This window comes from Ambystoma mexicanum, chromosome 1p (assembly GCF_040938575.1).
Source record: "Ambystoma mexicanum isolate Mex_15411 chromosome 1p, UKY_AmexF1_1, whole genome shotgun sequence".
Classification (NCBI taxonomy): Eukaryota; Metazoa; Chordata; class Amphibia; order Caudata; family Ambystomatidae; genus Ambystoma; species Ambystoma mexicanum.
The window spans coordinates 1,158,808,064-1,158,826,160 of record NC_090921.1 but is presented as its reverse complement, the minus strand read 5'-3'; the positions used below and the strand labels follow the sequence as shown (position 1 = coordinate 1,158,826,160).

Here is an 18,097-nt window from a genome sequence, read left to right as displayed (position 1 = left end):
GAAGGTCACTTATGGACTAAGAACCTGCTAGTGCATTGCTGCCCGACTACACGTGTATGTAATGGCAGTTTGACATGGCACATTATTAGGGTGATTGTGGCTTTATATGGCATATGAAGGCCGCAACTGCACATGAGGGCATATGTATTATCGCATGTGACTAGGCCAGGCATATTTTGGTTGTTATTAAAGCATTTGAGGCTGAACTTAACATTTAAAATGGAAATCCTATCGGAATATCCAATTCTTGCTATTATTTTGTCAACTAGTCCACAGCGACAGAGAGCAGCATTAGGGGAGTGGTTGTGTTGGAAAAACTGGGAAGTCACATTCATTCAGGTGTGCAGAGTTTCCTGAACACTTTGGGGGTCTTCTGTGTTGTGAGCAGAGGAACGTTCTTGCAAATGGGAGGCTTGTAATGGTGTTTAAAGAGGGTTTTTAACAAGGTATTTTATGATTGATTACGACTCCCTGGGGAACATCTCCAAAGCTTTCTGGAACATAGTCTAATACTATTTGGGCCTCATTACAAGTTTGGTGATGTGGAAAATGTGGCAGTAATTCCATTACTGCCACTTTTTGCTCAGCCCCCAAATTACAAGTTTGACGGAATGACAGAGTCGTAATTCCACCGTTTTTGGAGGGAAAAGTGGTGGATTTTACCTCCAGGGTCAAGCTGAATGGAATTGCCACCACTTTTTTCCCACACCATCCAACTTGTAATGAGGCCCTCATGAATAACCGTTCCAAATGCTGGTTGGCAGAGAGGCCACCCACTGTGCTACAGTAGATGTTACCCATTGCAATGGTACTCAAAATTCTATACTTGGAAAAATGAAGGACTGGGGCAGAGCTGCTGGGATTGTAACCCGGGATTGAGCACCAATGTTGGCAAGTGCCATCTTTCTGCTGTAGCTCACTGGCTTTGGAATGTTATTGTTTTGCACTGATGCCGCTTAGTTCACAAGATCTACCATCATGCCAGAAATCTACAACTGCAGAACAATGGGAATGTGGAGAATGCATATTTACTGATAACATGCGGGCTGCAGGCAAGGTCTGCTGGGAAAGCAGCGCCGCCCGCCTGCTTAAGACCGTTGCTCAGGTTTGTCATAGGTGAATTGACACCTGAGGTGTGCCTGTGTATTTCCCTGACACCTACAGCACAACATTGCAGGCCATTTAAGTGACACACTAACCAGAAGTCCATCCTACTGTGTAGGCGTGCCTTACCAGAAATGAAAAAAAGAGTGCAGTCTTTCAAGCCTTCAATCTATAAATGCTGTAACCTTCCCCACAATGTACCATAGAGCACCTGTGGAGCACGCATTCTAACACCCCCTCCGAGAGACAAGGATTGGAAGAATTGAACATCCGGGCCAGCCCCTGATCCTCTCTCCCCCTCTGACTATCACTCTATCTCTCACTCACACACGCACACATAAACCAGAAAGAGAAAGAGAGGACATATCATTCTCCCTTAGACACCTCTTATCAACTCATGGAGAACTGGGAAGCTGCAGCCCCCGTCGGCTCGCCAGGATGTGAGACAGTGCTCACGCCTGATGCCGTCCCACCGCCAGATTATTGGGTGCCTGACAAAACCGTGAACACCCTGCCAATCTACAATCCCCCTGCCCCTTCTATGAACTTCAACTACCCACCGCACTGTACCAGCAATGGACCGGGGCAGAATGAGGTAGTTACCACCCAGCCAACCTTGATCATGTTTCCCATGCAGTCCTACGAGCAGGATTACCTGGGGTACTCCATCTTCACTTGTCTGTGCTGCTGTTGGCCCATCGGGCTCGCGGCTCTCATCTTCTCCATTAAGGTACAGTAGCTTTCAAAGATATTGAACTTCATTGTTATCAGGTGCGTTGTTCCAAGTATGTCTGGCTCTCAACATGTGACCAGTGCACGATCATTGGCTGATGATCATTGAGGTGCCTGGGCAGAGGTGTGTGCGTTCCACAGTTAGAATACTTCAGGGTGGTATAGCATAGCGCATGATTAAGGTGCACAATTCGACCTATTGGTCTCTCCAATAGCATTGATGCTTGTGAGATCCCCATTTTAGAACTGCATGGCGGGTCCACCGGTGTGGATCGAGGTGAATTAGCAGGGACATACATTGTACGCCACTCACCTTTGGGGCATGACACCCTCCTTATTAGTAGTATGCATCACTCAAGCCAAACGCCTTCAAGGACTTCAATAGGACCTCTACACAATGTGCCGATGCGATTTAATGTCAAGGGAATACTCTGCCAAAATATCTGAAATAACATGTTGAACAGTCAGCAAGTTGAGCAGTGTCCTGGGGTGGGGACGGGTGATGAAAGTATAGAGGTTACTGCTCATCTTGGTGCAGCTGCATTGGCAGAGCTTTGTGTGGACCTCTGTGCTAGAATGACAAGGGGGGCTGTGCATCAGGTCGTGTAACATTGAAGGAACTCGACCGGCACATGGCTCAAGTCGATGGTACACACGGGTGGACAGAGTCCCCCACTTTTTTCAGAGAGCACCTTGAGATGCTAATTTCTGGTGACGCCACTTTCAATTGGTATGTTAATGAGCCCCCCCCCCACTTCTTTTATTAGGACTTGACCTCTCATTATGCGTTGCATTTACCTGCATGGAAGCTTAACACTACATTGGGCTGTCAGTCAGGATGCTGATACTGGCAGTCAAGAGTGATGAGAGCAAAGTAACAATATGTATTATAAGAGACTGCAGCCATGCCGTGCATCTGCTCCAAAACCTGAACCCGGAAAATTGTTGCTTACAGACTGAACCGGGTGGCTGATTTGCACCCTCATTTTCAATGGGCAGAGTGGGAAATAATACGCCTTGTGTTTACATCTCCTTTCCTCCATCCACAAGACTCAGGGGCTGAGATCTCCTGTATTTTACAGATATAGCCTTAATTTTCAATGGCATTTAAGACATAACGTCCGAGGGGAGGGCACTCCAGGTAGTTATTGACCGATGGTGACATTAGAGTGCTTCACGCTGAATCAGAACCTTTGTTTTGGCATTGGAATTCCAACCAGCATTGGCTAAGCAAGTAGGGTTTGGATTTTATATGCTGAGAGCAGCATGGATGCCCCGGTAAACATCATGCCTTAAAATAACGCCAGACATTGTATTTAATTGCAATAAGCCAAGTATTCAGCAAAACAGCGTCAATCAAACAAGAAATACAACAGAACAACCGCAGACACTGTCAAGCTGGCAACATCAGTGACTGCACCCATTGAAGTGAGAGCAGTGGCAACCAATTGAAACACGACACACATAGATTGCTCACCTTTCGGCAAATCAAAATTCCAGAAACAGACAAAAGGAGAGAGTAAGGATGACACATCACTAAGGCAGATTTGTATTACTACACACTTGCCACCTCCCATTATCCATAGCAATACATTTCAACAACACTGTGCCTGGTATTAGAGAAGCATTGCAACTACCACTAGGGCAAAGCATACCATACTACGAATAACCATGTTCCTTCATTACATGTTTGGAACAAGGCATAGAATTAGGATTGGGGCAAACATTGCCCTGGTGCATACATGCATTGAAATGGTGTGTTACGTTGCTCTAGGGCAATGTTTGCCACACTGCTAATTACACTTGCACTGTTGTGAAGTTTCTGTAATAAGATGTCGTCAAAGTGACACCAGTGTCCCATTACCTCATAAATGGACAAGGAAAAGTGGAATATGCATTTTGACTGTCCAGGTAATAGTGTGGATGGGCTGTGACAACTCACCACAGCAGACATTTTATACACACTTATTTTGTGCGATTTCTAAGGGGGTGAAAGCCTTGTAAAACCCATTTTACCCACGTACGCCCCAACCCCTATACTCCCTGTTTTACTACCCTGACCATTTACTACTCTTAGAAATGCAGTAACATTTCCCCTCAGGAAATGCAGTGAAACAGCTGCAGTGAGTCGGTGGTACGGGAGCGGGGACATGCTTTAGCACTGGTTTTTACAGGTAGGGGTGAATGCTACTATGTCAAATAGTTTTACTAACCTGGGTGTTGGTCTTTGAATCAGTTGGAATGGAGTTGTCTGCCCATTTAATTATAGGAAAAAAAATGCTATTTGCTAAGAAGGATTTTGCTGAGCTGGACACGTGTGGGAATGTAGTACTGTAGTTTCGATTGAGCAAATACTTGCTACGGGAACATTTAGGAGGTTTCGCTTCAGATGTACTCATCATATGCATGCTTTTACTTTGATCTGAGTTTAGGTGACATCTGTGTAGTGGACATCTAAGAGTAAAAGGGTAATCAGTACATGATTTTTCTTTCATGTATGTGCACATGCATGTACATGTATGTATGTGCATATGTCGTCCTGTGTTTCCGTTGTCTGTTTCCATCATGGTTTGCATGAAAGAAATTTTAAATGAAAAAATAAATAAATGGTCCATGTCACAGGTACCAGGATTCATCTGTTTGTTTGACACTGAAATATTTATGTTGGAGAAGCGACTTTTCAGAAATTTTTTTATAAGTTAAGTCTTTTTATAACGCCCCCACATTCCCTGATGGCTTCTTCTCGGCCTTTTGTTTAGAAACTATCAGACGAATCCATCATGCAAGTCAAAAGTTATTAGCAATAGAATATTTGTATTTCCCATGGATCTAGGCAATCATTCACCTTAACTGTAGTGCAGCGCCACTGCACTCTAAATTAACACCAACAAAGTTATGCTGGGTTTAAAAACACATAAACACAACTGCTCTTACAGCAACGTGTGCTCAGTTTCATCAGTAACTCCCAGTGCTTGCACAGAGGAAGAGGGACAGGCTTGACAGAAGTAGTCCCTTATATTAAAAATCAGAATGTTCCCTCCTTCCTTGCAATTTTGAAAACAGGGGTCACCATGGCAGCAGTTTCTTGGCACTTGAACTATACTAACATGAAGGAGTGTGGACATGTCATATCTTTATGAATAAAAGTCAACATTTGTTGCGTTGTAAAGCGTTCTTCCTTATACAATTCCACAATGTTTCACCAATCTGCACCAGATTTTGCATAGTGTGTTCGTACCCTCTGGACTTTACTGGCTACATGACATTTTGCCACCCCACCACTTTCCCTGGATTTCAGCAAAAGTCAACATTTGTTGGTGGGTTTGTGGCTTGGTGAAGTGTTGTTCCTTATAAAATTCCACACTGTTTCACCAATCTGCACCAGATTTTGCATAGTTACCTGTTAGGACCCTCCAGACATTACTGGTTACATGACATTTGGACACCCACCCTTTTTCTGGATTTCAGCACCTTCACACATGAGACGGTTGCCTGAAATCAGTGAAACATTAATGTGATTTGGTCATAGAAGGACCGGTCCACACATGAGGAACGGAACCCGAGGTCCCAATGGGACCTCAAAAACCACGTTTCAATGGCCTAAGATGCAATGTTTCTGAGATATTTGCACTGCAATGCACCACAATTACCTGCACCATGCTAGGGTGAGGAGACAGGTGAGGAGAGAGAACAGAAGGTCCCAGTATGCAGCAGCACACAAACTCCACCTCCCCCAACGTCTGCTCTGCGATATGTCAGCCAGCCACATGCGCCCATTCTCAGTGCAGTTTACTTCAGGGTGCAAAGCACATCAAGCAATAAGCAAATCAGAACAGCGACTTGAAGGATCATTGATTTTCAACAATTGGTGAGAGTGTTATCAGGTCTGTCTACAGAACCCCTTCGGAGAGGGTGTACTTTTGCTAGTAATAATATACAAATGCCACATCAGTGGTGACACAAAGAACTCTGAATGGCCACCTACACTGTACGTTTTGTAGAATTTCTAGAATTTACAGCATAAAAACTCCCACATTGCTCATTACTATTAACGGGCTCACAACAGCCATTGGACTCAAAATCTTGGGTCATGTTGACTTGTCCTGTCTCAAACTACAGAGTCGTCTGTAGGCAGGTTAGGAGGCAGCTGGCAAATGGTGCCACAATTAGACTGTGATGGGATGTTAGCACTTGCATGTCAGAGGTGTGCTTGTAAGGGTAAGAGGGGATAGAAGGAGGCAACTGCCTTCACTGTTTTGTGCATGAAGGTGAGAGTTATGGCTGCTTTACAAAAAAAAATACAAAAAAAAGCATTGATGCTTCAGCAGAAGAGTCTCACTTGAATGTGTCAAGAGGCTAAGTGCCCTAATGCGACATTTGGTCCACAATTCCCACACAAAGAAAGTGACTCACATAATAGTTACTTTTTTAAGCTGAGTTGATATCCTTGAGGTCTACAAGTTTAAGACGAAAAGAAAACTCTAACCATAGTTATACTCTGTCTTACATGGGATCATAGTACAATGCTGGTGAATTTACACATTGAACTTGCAGCAGACCAAGCACACCACACACTACATCCCAACCACAGAATTACAGTGCTGGCAAGTTCCAACAGAAATGTGCAGTGTCCTTCAATCTTATCATATTTAAAGGCAAGGTCAGTGATCTGATATCCTTTAAAGTGCACACTTTTCTGCTAACTTGTCACTAGTTCCCACAAACATGCCGTGGTGGAGAACACCCCCACCCAAGCGAGTTCACCTTCCCTTCACAGTCTCTGAAGTTAGCCCATCTCCTAAAATGTGAAGGGTTTGCAGGGTTTAGTCTAGTTGAACCCAAGGCTGTTCAAAATAAACTGGAATCTGTTTATTAACAAAAACAAAACTGGAAAACAACCTAGAAGGACATCTTTGCTTGCACCATCGCACCCACTTGCTTTCTATCGGCCGACAGCCTATGAGCTCAAAACCCTTGCGGTTCTATGCCCGAGGACCAAGCCTTCAATTCCCACCGGGACCCCAGTTCCACATCTTTTTTGTAAAATGTCTATCTCTGCTCAGAAGTCACAGATCTTCAGTGCAGTCTCCAGTCCTGTGGAATGCACTATACCCTGCCGCCACCTTTCCAACATAATCTAGAAACCTACCTGCTTTGCCGCGCCTACTTACCCAATTAATTTGCACTCATAACGCATCACTCTATCCCCACCCCCACTTACCATTCCTGTATGCACCGTGCTTGCAGACCGGTTTGTGCAGTAGCTTTTAGGTCACTATTCGCTGGTCCTGTTACTTAAATTAAATACAGCATCGATGTTTCTGTCATCAATATTAATCTATGCCCTGGCCTAGGCATATGTCTGTTCTAGATGGCTACATACGGCAACATATGGATTTACCTGGCATATAACATCCGTGTTTCTGAAGGTTCTTCTCGCATGTATCTGAATATGCCCTCCTGTGTCTGGGCATAGGTAGGGTTTATCTGGACTTCAGAGACTGCAAGTGACATTTATTGAAGCCAGGCCTTTTGGCCTTTGATTGTTTTGCTGTTGTCACCTGTTCGAATGAACATTTAGGAAAGTGAATGCATGTATGTTTTTCCCTTTCAGTAGTCTAAGCCTAGCATTAATGATGGTTGAAATGTCTACTTTTATACAATTTAAATTATGTGAGATTTTCGGAAATCAAAAAAAAAAGGGGGAGCTTGCTCCCCCTGCCCCCATTTCAGTACCTTGGTGCATAGAACATAACCGGAGAAGGAGTGAAATTTACTTAGATAGGTAAGGTAAAGGACATCAATAGAGGGAGAGAAAAGACTGTTGCAGAGAATGTTAAACATGTGACTTGTCACAATGCGAGAGGCATCACACGTGAGACCTCGTAACAACTGCTGTTTTCTCCAGTGGGGAAAAGGAACTGGCAATACTCTGGCTGTTTCCAAAAAGAATGGAGTGGCATTCGGGGACAGATGGGAGGTGATCTGGGAAGGACAGGGTGTAGCAGGGCGGGTCTTGATCTTTGCTTGAAATGCTCAATGGATCTTTTTACATTGTGGCCAGACTAGACATTGGCTGGAATAATAAACTAATGGCACTAGTTTCGACCCTAATAGAAATATCAACACAATATATTCATGAATAGAAATATTTGACATAACTGTGTATGCAAATTTAAAAAACGTACTATTTGATACACATCAGAACATGATTATTAGTGTTATCTTTGAAACGTCATTTACCCTAAAACACACAATTATAAATATAGTTTAAAAATATGTTGATTGTCAATAAAATGCAAACTGTCTAGGTACACATGTAATGTTCCTGCATGAATAGTATAGGAAGTTAATCATTTCATGGCAGGTGACAGTTTAATTTTCATTTTTTTGTTACAGTATCTTTTCTCTTAATGAATACCTTTAATTATAAGTAACAGTAATTGAGGTAAACAGAAATGCAGTGCTTTGATCAAGCACTTACCCGTACATTAAACTCAATCCACTTTGTATTTGCCAGTAATCATCTTGCTGCATTCACATCAATTGAATCCAAACATTGGCAAAGATAACCGATTTGGCTTTTGTGTAGACATGGGATAGGCCTTTGCCAGGCACTGTCTTAATTGTACCGCCTGACCATAAGGTGCAACAGTTGGAAAATAGTGGAGTTATCTGTGCATCTGAGTATCTGGCATATGCCTATTTAATGCCTATACACAAGCCAAAACTATTGACTTTGTCAATGTTTGTTTAGACAGGATCTAAGTACAAGGAACAAATGTAAGTGAAGTAGTTGAAGGCACACTTGTGTATGACATTTATTTATTAAACCTGTAGCACTTTTGCATCTGCAATTAAGCCATTAACTCTTAACTGTGAGGAGACTACTTACAAATAACACAGGCAGGCCAATATTTGATGTTACTGCTTACCATAGCTAGCTCAAAGACATCCCACACAGGCAGGCCAATATTTGATGTTACTGCTTAACATAGCTAGCTCAAAGACATCCCAGGAGGATGTGTTTTGGGCAGGGAGGGAAGAGCCGATAGTGGACTGGTAAATATCTAACCCACACCCTCAAATTGTGTGTCCTCCCTCACATGTCCTCTCCTTCCTAACTTTACTCAAGTGCAATATGTTCGGCTTAATAGCACCACCTAATAGCCAAAACTAAAAATGGATTGAAGTAAAACTATGGTACAAGCAAAGCTCTCTGGTTACGTATCTCTCTGGTCATCACATCTTAGCTGTTATGGTGAATCACTCTCCCCTGGATCTTGGCACCCTTGGGAGTTACTCCTCTGGTCCACCTCCTGGCTGGTCCTTAAGTCCCTGGTGAGTCAGTGTTAGTAAATTGAAGCCTTTTGCTTCAATTTGTTATTGTGTGCTGCTTCTGTTTAAAGCCCATTTTGAAACCCTCAAATTCCCACTATTACCTGGTGGGTCAATGCAATAAAGTTTGTCATTGATTTGAGAAAGATATTTCAACAATAGCTCCTTCAAAATCACACTACCTCCCACCCCAACTGAAAATACATTGCGGCACGCAACCTGTGCACTGACAAAACACAGGTTACAAAATGGAACATACACCATCTGAACGCTCATATAGGCGCACTACATTTCCCTAAACACCAAACAAACCCACCACAGATAAACCAACAGAAGTCCACTAACTCCTTAGCACCACTCTGACAGACCGACAGACAACCACACAAACAAGTACCACAGTAACCTGGGGTGCATATTAAATATTGCTCCAGACAGCTCACACCATATCTAAAACATACACCTCAGAGAGCCACATCTTCAGATCTGCGCACATGAACAGTGTAACAAAGCAATCTTGCTCTCCTACCCTGCTACTACAATAGACTTCTGCCCCACTGCAATCTCCTAGAAAGAGAGAAAATAGAAGCAGGTGTGCTATAAAATATGCAATAAAATAGCATAACAGGACATAGCAAAGAGTTTAATTCATTCTACTGTGGGGTAGAACTCTGCATGGCCCAAGTAACCTCTGTGACTGGCAGCAAAATGGGAGAAAATTAATTATGGCTCCGCCACAGTTAGTGCACCAAAGATTCTAGTGTAGTAGACTGACTGGCTGCTCAGACTATATATTTGCCTGTCACATCAAATGATACAGGACTGAGGGAGAGCCAGTGCACCAATAGTAAAATTCTAAGTGACGGCTTGTGGTACACTGACAGAGGAGCATCAGTGTACACTATTTTCTTCCTACTCATTAAATCTAACCCTCTGTAAGGGTGTCATTTTCTCCAAATAGTGTGATTAATTTCACACTATTTCAAATAAGGACTCAAAAGTTTGCAGGTAAATCATAGTGGGATTAAATAGTTGACCAGGATCACACACTTTGGCTAAGCAATGAGGCAGGCATTGTATCCCCCTCTTCAAATTTGACCACATAGCTTCCAAGCTTCACTTGGTACACATATTTACGTTTTGGATGTCAAGGCCTACAATAATACTGTCTTATAGAGTTTACATAGTAAAGCCACGTGACAACATGTAAATCCTCATAGCAACGTGTTAAGCCAAAGGAATATCATGGTGGATTTCATTTTCAGATCCTGATTGGTAAACGACAAGTACCAGAATGCAAGGAACTGCAGATATGAAAAATCCTTTCAACCCCACTGTACTTTCAGTTATTTAAGACACAAAATAAAAGAAGTTGTGTAATAAACTCATATAGATATGGAGATTCATTGTCACAATCCTTCAGCTCGGTGTTATTCATGAGGTTGGGAAGATTTGATTAGTGATATACAGCAACTTTATTTGTTTGTATGGATATAAATAAATCTTTAAAAGGGTGCTCTGTGTTGCTCACTTCAACCTATGCTTTAAGTGGGATAAAAAATCAAGGGTGTGTTCTAATGCATCATGATGCAATCATTTGGGGTGGGGTCTAAACAGGGTCTCACACAGCCTCAAATCCCAAGTGGCTAATGAAGCTTTAAAGGAAAAGTGGCCTGTGTAATTAAAGGAGTGACCTCATAGTGCCAATCAAGTTTACATTTGAGCCATGAAAGGGAAAATATTCTGGTTATTTGTGTGTCAAAATGTTAGCCAAAATTAATATATTCAAATAAGAAACAGAACATTCAATCGAAATGTGTCAGTACACCATGCAATCCCACAGTTCTTCTGAAGAAATCCATTGCTCGTACATACTAATGAAAGGCATTCTAATGATAATCATTTAATAATTTAATACAATGTGTGACAATACATACACAAATGTATTCTCTTATTTCAAATTCCTGTTTGAAAAGTACCTAATTTCAAATTTTCTTAACTGATTTTGTGATTCTAAACATTACTGAAGTTGACATCCACTGGCAAAGAGCAGTATTGTCACTAATATTTTTTAAATACGTTTTGCCAGGGAGGTCAGTTTGGAGAGCCCTGGCAGAGCGCTCGGCTCAAGGGCAATATTTGGAGATGGCCAGGACTAAGCCCTGGCTAGCCGTGTTCCACTTAATGCTCTGACTTCAACTATCATAGATTAAAAGGTAACTGATACTTATCAAGGTCTTTCAGGCTCGGGAGTAAGTAAAAGCCTCCAGGATGCTGTTCTTGAACCTTTGAATACATGGTACGCTCTGTAAAAGCAAACGAACTAGTGGTATAGCATAGCAATGATTTATATTACACTCCCATCTCTGTTTTTCCCCTGTTTTGCAGACCAGGGATGCCAATACCAGAGGCGACAGACCTACGGCTTCCAGCAACTCCCGCACAACTCTGATCCTGAACAACATGGCTCTAGTGCTTGGAATCCTCCTAACTGCTGGCTATGTTGGGTATATAATATACTACTTCACAAGAGGAGGGACCACCTGCTACTCCTACAATTACTACTCCTACTACTACTGCTGAGTGTGGAGCCCGGCATTGCTCCTGCATGTAAGAGTGCTTGTGAGGCCTCTCACACTTCATGCTAAGCCCACATCTCTGCTGTTTCTCGCCATATTTCTCCACATGACATGGAACTGTATTCTCGCTTTCGAGCCACGTAGTTCTGAATAAAAGTAGTATTCATGCATTGCTGTGTTGATCGTCAAAGGCGCATTATTTTCAATTGTTACAAATTCGTCCAAGTATGCGTCTGCCGCATCAATGTGATCTAATTCACAAGACACGTATCATGGGTTTCACTTAGTGGCGAGTGTGAGTTGCTGCATCTGCTATTTTCATAATATACCTTCCATCATATGGGTGTCTGTTATGCACTCAGTTATTTATTTGATGCACGTTGTATTTTCTGCCATCACATGTTTTCCACACGTCCCTTTCTTGAGGGGTAAAATGAATACATATGTAGGGCGGTGTGTGTCATGCGGCTGCTATGATCATGTGCATTCTGATGGCTTTTTCATGCTTGAAGGTATGAGATCATCATATCTGAAGACAGGACCCGTCTTACACCAGATTGCACCCCAGAAGGAAAGCATCGATGGCGCCCCCCTCACCCCCGACACCTAAAAAATTACAACCAAAAAATGTGTTACAAGTGTTGTAAATAGGGTACTTCATTAAGAACCAGATAGAAATACAAATGCAATAGAAAATGCATACACTAGACACTAGGTGACAGTCTTAGAATGTTACCTGTATTATGTAATCAAAAAGTAACTTTTCTTGACTTTGCCCTTGCGAATTGAAGCACAGCGTCGGATAGATCCAGGGATTGGCCAATGTCATTTTCGATTGATAAAATAGCAAGCAATGTCAGTCTTTCATTGGCCATTGTTGATCGAAGGTATGTTTTAATGAGCTTCAATTTGGAGAAGCTGCGCTCACCACTTGCAACTGCGACGGGCAGAGTGAACAGAATCTTCAATGATATCCAGACATTTTGGAAAATGTTCTTCAGGTTAGCATCATGAATATACTGGAGAACTGGTAGTGGTGTAACGGTCCCTCTTGGTAACATGTAGCGTATATTTTCCAATTCAACATGAAGGTCCTTGCCATTGATGTCAGAAGATTCACCATGATTTAGTGTTTGGTGCAGGTTTGTACAATGCTCCAATAGTGCTATTTTGTCCATAGGGAGCTTTCTAAGGTCATACAGAAAGCCCCAGCATTGTTCATGATCCTTCATTTGTTTAAACCTTTCTTCAATTGAACCATGGGCTGTGTCAACAAGCACATAAAAAAACTCCCTCTTGAACTTTTCTTCTGGGCTTTGGGTCTGTGTTAGATCATCTCTGCCCTCATAATCAAACTGCCTCTTTCTTTGACGAATACGGATCTCCTTGAAGGAAGGCTCAACTCCTAGGTCAGCTGCCATTTCTTTGGCAGCAATTATGGCATTTTCAAATCCATTGTCTCTGTAGGCTACAAAGAACTGAATGCATCCTTTCATCAAAGAAGTAGCAGTCACAATGTCCAGTGACTTATTTTGTAATGTCTTGCCCACAATGTTAATCTGAAACAAGATATTGTGCCAAACTACAAGAGAAACCAGAAATTTGAAGTCAGTTATCTGGTTAGCCAGACTTTGGGCCTCATGTCTGACTCCAGCACCAGCTTTGCTTAACTGTGCTAATTCCATTAGTGCGTCATAGATGTCAGTCACTTGGAACCTTACTGCTTTCACGCTGTCAATGCGACTCTCCCAACGGGTGTCACTTAGCGGCTTTACAGTGAGATTTCTAACATTAATTGTGAGGACTTTCCACCTAATACTAGATGCAGAAAAAAGAGTGTATATTCATTGTAGTAATCCAAAGAGAGTTGCTGAATCCAAAGATGACAATACTGCATTGGCTACAACCAGATTTAGGGAATGGCAGCCGCAAGGCACAAAAAATGCTCTTAGATTAAGAGCAAGAATTCTAGCCGGAACCCCACTGTGCTTGCCTTTCATGTTTGCGCCATTGTCATATCCTTGACCACGGCAGTGCTCAAGCATTATTTTATTTTCATTCAGGATATTTATAAACAGTTCAGTTAAACCTTTTCCAGTAGAGTCGTCCACAGGCTTAAAGCAGACAAAGTGTTCCTCTACTTTGATTTGTCCCTCACTGTCATCAACAAATCTCACCGTCAGTGACATCTGTTCTATGCGACTAATGTCAGAAGTGCAGTCCAAGATAACTGAGTAGCATTTTGCTTTGCCGAGTCGCATCAATATGTTCTCAAGCACCTTACTTGCCATAATGTCGAGCAAATCATTTTGAATTATTTTGCTGCAGTAATGATCTTTGACTTCTTTCCAAACTACTCGTTTTAAATGCTTACGCATGACATCATCATATTTCCCAAGGACCTCTACCAAACCTAGGAAATTGCCATTGTGATCAGTGAGCCATGGAAAGCTAAGTTATTCTTTGCGAGGAAGAGAGTAATAGAGATTAAACGTTGAAGCACATTTCTCCAATGAGCGATTTCTGAATTAATAATCTGCTGGTTTTCTGAATCTTTGCTCTTGGTCTGTATGAGTCTAGACCCTGCTTCTGTCCATTTTAAGTATGCGATAAAATGAGCATTTGACACTTCATGATTGTTTAGAGCATCAGCAATGTTATGCCAACAGTTGTAACCAGAAAGTGCAAGCATTGATTTTGCAGCCCTATCAAATATTTTGCAACAAAAGCAGAATACTTTATCAACTGATTTTGAGTAAATGAGCCAAGGTCTATGTATCATCTCACCACTGTCATGCACTCTTTGACAGTGTGATAACGAGAAGCGTCGCTTCTGTTTATACACTGTGAATCTCATGGTTTTGATTTTACTTGGTTCATTCAAAATGATCCGGTCTATATCAGCAGAACGTAGGACCGCTGGCCACAAAGCAAGATCTGATGTATCAAGGCTTGATGTATAATTTGCTTTACTGCTGGTTCCTTCTCCGGGTGAGTTGGGCTCTTTTTCAGAGTCCCTTTCATATTCATATGGCATAGATTCTTCTTCTGCATTTTCCTTCCTTTCAGGTGAGCCACATACCTCATTATTCATTTCCAGGCTCTGCACTGCTCACTATTTGCACTGTATTGTCCTCATTATTCTGACTCAAACTGCATGGTAAATCTGATGATTCTGCATCATGTCCAGGCTGCGCACTGTTCACTATTTGCACTGGATCGCCACAAAGTGTGTGATCCTGTACACATGATGTTATCTCAATGTGGCTTATCTGCCAAAATTCGAAGAGCCTAGAAGTTATTCAGTCCATACTATAGCATACATGCCAGCAACACACAGACTTACTTTATTGATCGGCAGAGAAGCAGAAGCACTCGGCACCCGCGGGCTGCACAGACCGGTCACAGTGCCCCAATGGCAAAGACAGCAGGCTCTGGCTCACTGGGTCTGGCTGCGTCTGGGCCTTCTTATTCGTTCACGATTTCACGCAATTTCTGACTGACAAAGACTAGTCTCGGGACAGCAGATCAAGGAAGGGCAGGCTGTCCATGCCCAGCAGCTCTCCTCCAAACTGAGTGAATAAACCCTATTCAGCAGGGGTCAAGTCCTAAAAATAAAAAGTGAGGGGACTCATCAACAAATGCAATGGGATGTGACGTTACCAGAAATTAGCATACCAAGGTTATAGAAGCACACTACACCAGCTGCACGCATATCCGGTGCACCCCCACACTGTACAACACTCTCTTTCTCTATTGAGTTGAACCATGGTTCCCGAGGGCATTCATCCTACCAGCGCTTTGAGATCATACCAATGATACATAAGGCGCTATACAAATGCCAAGTAACATAACATATATTTCATTAAATTGCCTTTGCATACCCACCCAAATTGCACAGGACGAATGGCATTTTTGAAAACGTTAAAAGGTGTGCCTGTTTTAAACTCTAAGAACCAATACAAATGTTTTCCCGGGAACTTGCAGTACCGAAATGGGACATTTCGCCTTTAGCTGTTTGTTATTTTTCATCAGGTTATATAATGTAGTGTGGTGAAGTGTCTGGCCTACAAACCTGATGACGGCCGCAATCACGCATATCAGTACACTTGAAGTGATTTGCGTGATTGCGGCCGTCAGACTCTCAGGAATGTTGTTCCATTAATACAGCACCCGGGCCAAGCCACGAGACACACGACACGGCCCGGGTGCTGCATTAATGGAACAACAGCACCTGGGCCGTGTGTCTCGGACATTCCTAATGGCAAAAGAGGGGCTCTTTGTGCCACGTTTGGCTTTAATGACATGCAATGAGACCAGGTTATTTTTTACACTGATCTATAAAAAAGGGATGGCCTTACTTATCATTACATAGTTTACATAAACAGCAAGAATCTCGCTATTCTGACGATACCAGGAATCTCAGTATATTCCAGGAAGCACAATGCACATTTGCTGCATTGCACCGTGCACAATTAAGGACTGTCTCCCCACTCCCTTAACATAAACAAAGGACTGAAAATGTGTAAAAATCAAAGCTATTCCCGTGTAAAAGGATTTAAGGAGAATCCATCTTACGAAGCACCCACACGAATCTCAAATAAGGAATATTGTTCCATGTATAGTACTGGCAACTCTCTTGAATCGATGTGCCCTTCCCCCCGATACCGCACTTGCCCGCTCCGAATGTCACAAGGCATAGAACAGTTGTTTTCCACCTATGCCCACCGCCTTGTGGGGACTGGAAACACTTCCTACTGTATAGGCGCCATACAAATGTCCAATAAATAAATAAAAGCTTGGTTTTGGTCATGCCCCTTACCATCCAAAGGGACAGACATGAGCAAAGAAAGGCAAAGAGTATTGGCAAAGACAACTGTTGGCATTCACAAGGCACTGCTGCAGAGGTATGAACTAGACATCAATGGTGTGTAATACTTGCACAGAAGCCAAGAGTTGGTTTTGCCAATGCTGGTTTTTAACAGGCCTTCAGTGAACAACATGCATAGCGCTTCTAAAGAGTGGCCCGTTTAGTATTGAGCTCAGTGACTGCTTTGAAAAAACACCAGCAGGCACTTAAAGCACAAAGTCTGATAATGATCAAGTTAGCTCAAAGAGATCCCAGGATTGTGCTTTGGGATGGGAGGAGCAGGAAGAGGGTGGGAATGGCCATAGGGATTAGCATGGCCAGTCAACGGGATGGTCCAAACACTGACAAGATGTGTGCCCCTGAGAAATGTGTGTGCCAAATCAACCTTTTTCACGCATCCTTTTGGCAGTCATTGCCCCTTCGTACTCATCCACTTGCCATTGCCACCTAACGCATATCCACTGTCACGTCTCCACCGCGGACCTTTCCCATGGAGCACCCACCTGTAGACCATTGTCTTCTCACACGTATCCAAGGACCATTGCCCCTTTCCAGCCATTTACAGGCCATTCCAATTGTGTGAGCGGCAGCTGCGGAGGAGGGTTGTCATGTTGTCCGTTACACAGTGTCTGTTTCAGTGCACAGGGCTAGCCTTGCTTTTGTCGAGCTGTCACTTCGAGCACTTTAAGTGATTGCACTCCTGATAAACAAAAGAGCTCCTTTCACACCTGTAAGGAGAGGTGTTATGCTGCTAATGTTTCACTGCTCGGTTTTCTGCGACTAGTAATTTAAGAGCCGATCAATGACATAAGGCCATTAATGCACTATATGTCACTTTGAATCTGTTAGAGTAGACGCCAACGCTTTGAAGAAAGCACTTGTTCTGTGTTGAATATAGACTTCCAAGTTCGCTAACAAAGGGGAGTTTTGAAAAGGAGACCATGGGGTTACTTACACATGCCATCGTTCTCAGGTCATGTTTCCAGAGTTTCCTAGTCAAGCATTGCGTACAAGCTCTGAGTTATGGCACCATGCAAGTGTCTTACCCTATAGTTCTCTCTGAAGATGTCCGTGGACGTTTCCGGTAGATTTCTCACGCACATGAAACCGTAAGACTTCATCCAATGTGAATAAAGTCAGTTTAGGCACAGGTTCATTTGTTGTTCACAGACCTGGGAATTCCACGCAACAGTTCTGCACAGGGAATTAAAGCACCTGCACTGCCCTCTACCACTTTATCAGAAGTGTTACTAATGCACTGAAAGAAAAGCGGGCATTTAAAAAATATATATAATAAACATTTACATTGGTAAATGCCCTGTAGGAATTGACCCACAATCATAAAGGGGTGGACGTTTGGGACTACTGTATAAGCACTACAGACAAAGCTATGACCCACTGCAGGGAAAAATGAACTTTCTAGGCAGACATAAACAGAAGTAGGCCCTGTAGGGTGACCTCCGTGTCCGTCACAGGC

At 42.8% G+C, this 18,097-nt stretch overlaps 1 long non-coding RNA gene across 1 annotated transcript; it reads left to right on the top strand.

Moving 5' to 3' along the window:
* The first annotated feature begins 1,293 nt into the window (after positions 1-1,293).
* LOC138450450 (uncharacterized) lies at positions 1,294-11,920 on the top strand. The gene is made up of 2 exons (XR_011260183.1): positions 1,294-1,834; positions 11,560-11,920. It is a non-coding gene; the product is annotated as an uncharacterized lncRNA (long non-coding RNA).
* Positions 11,921-18,097: the final 6,177 nt, after the last annotated feature.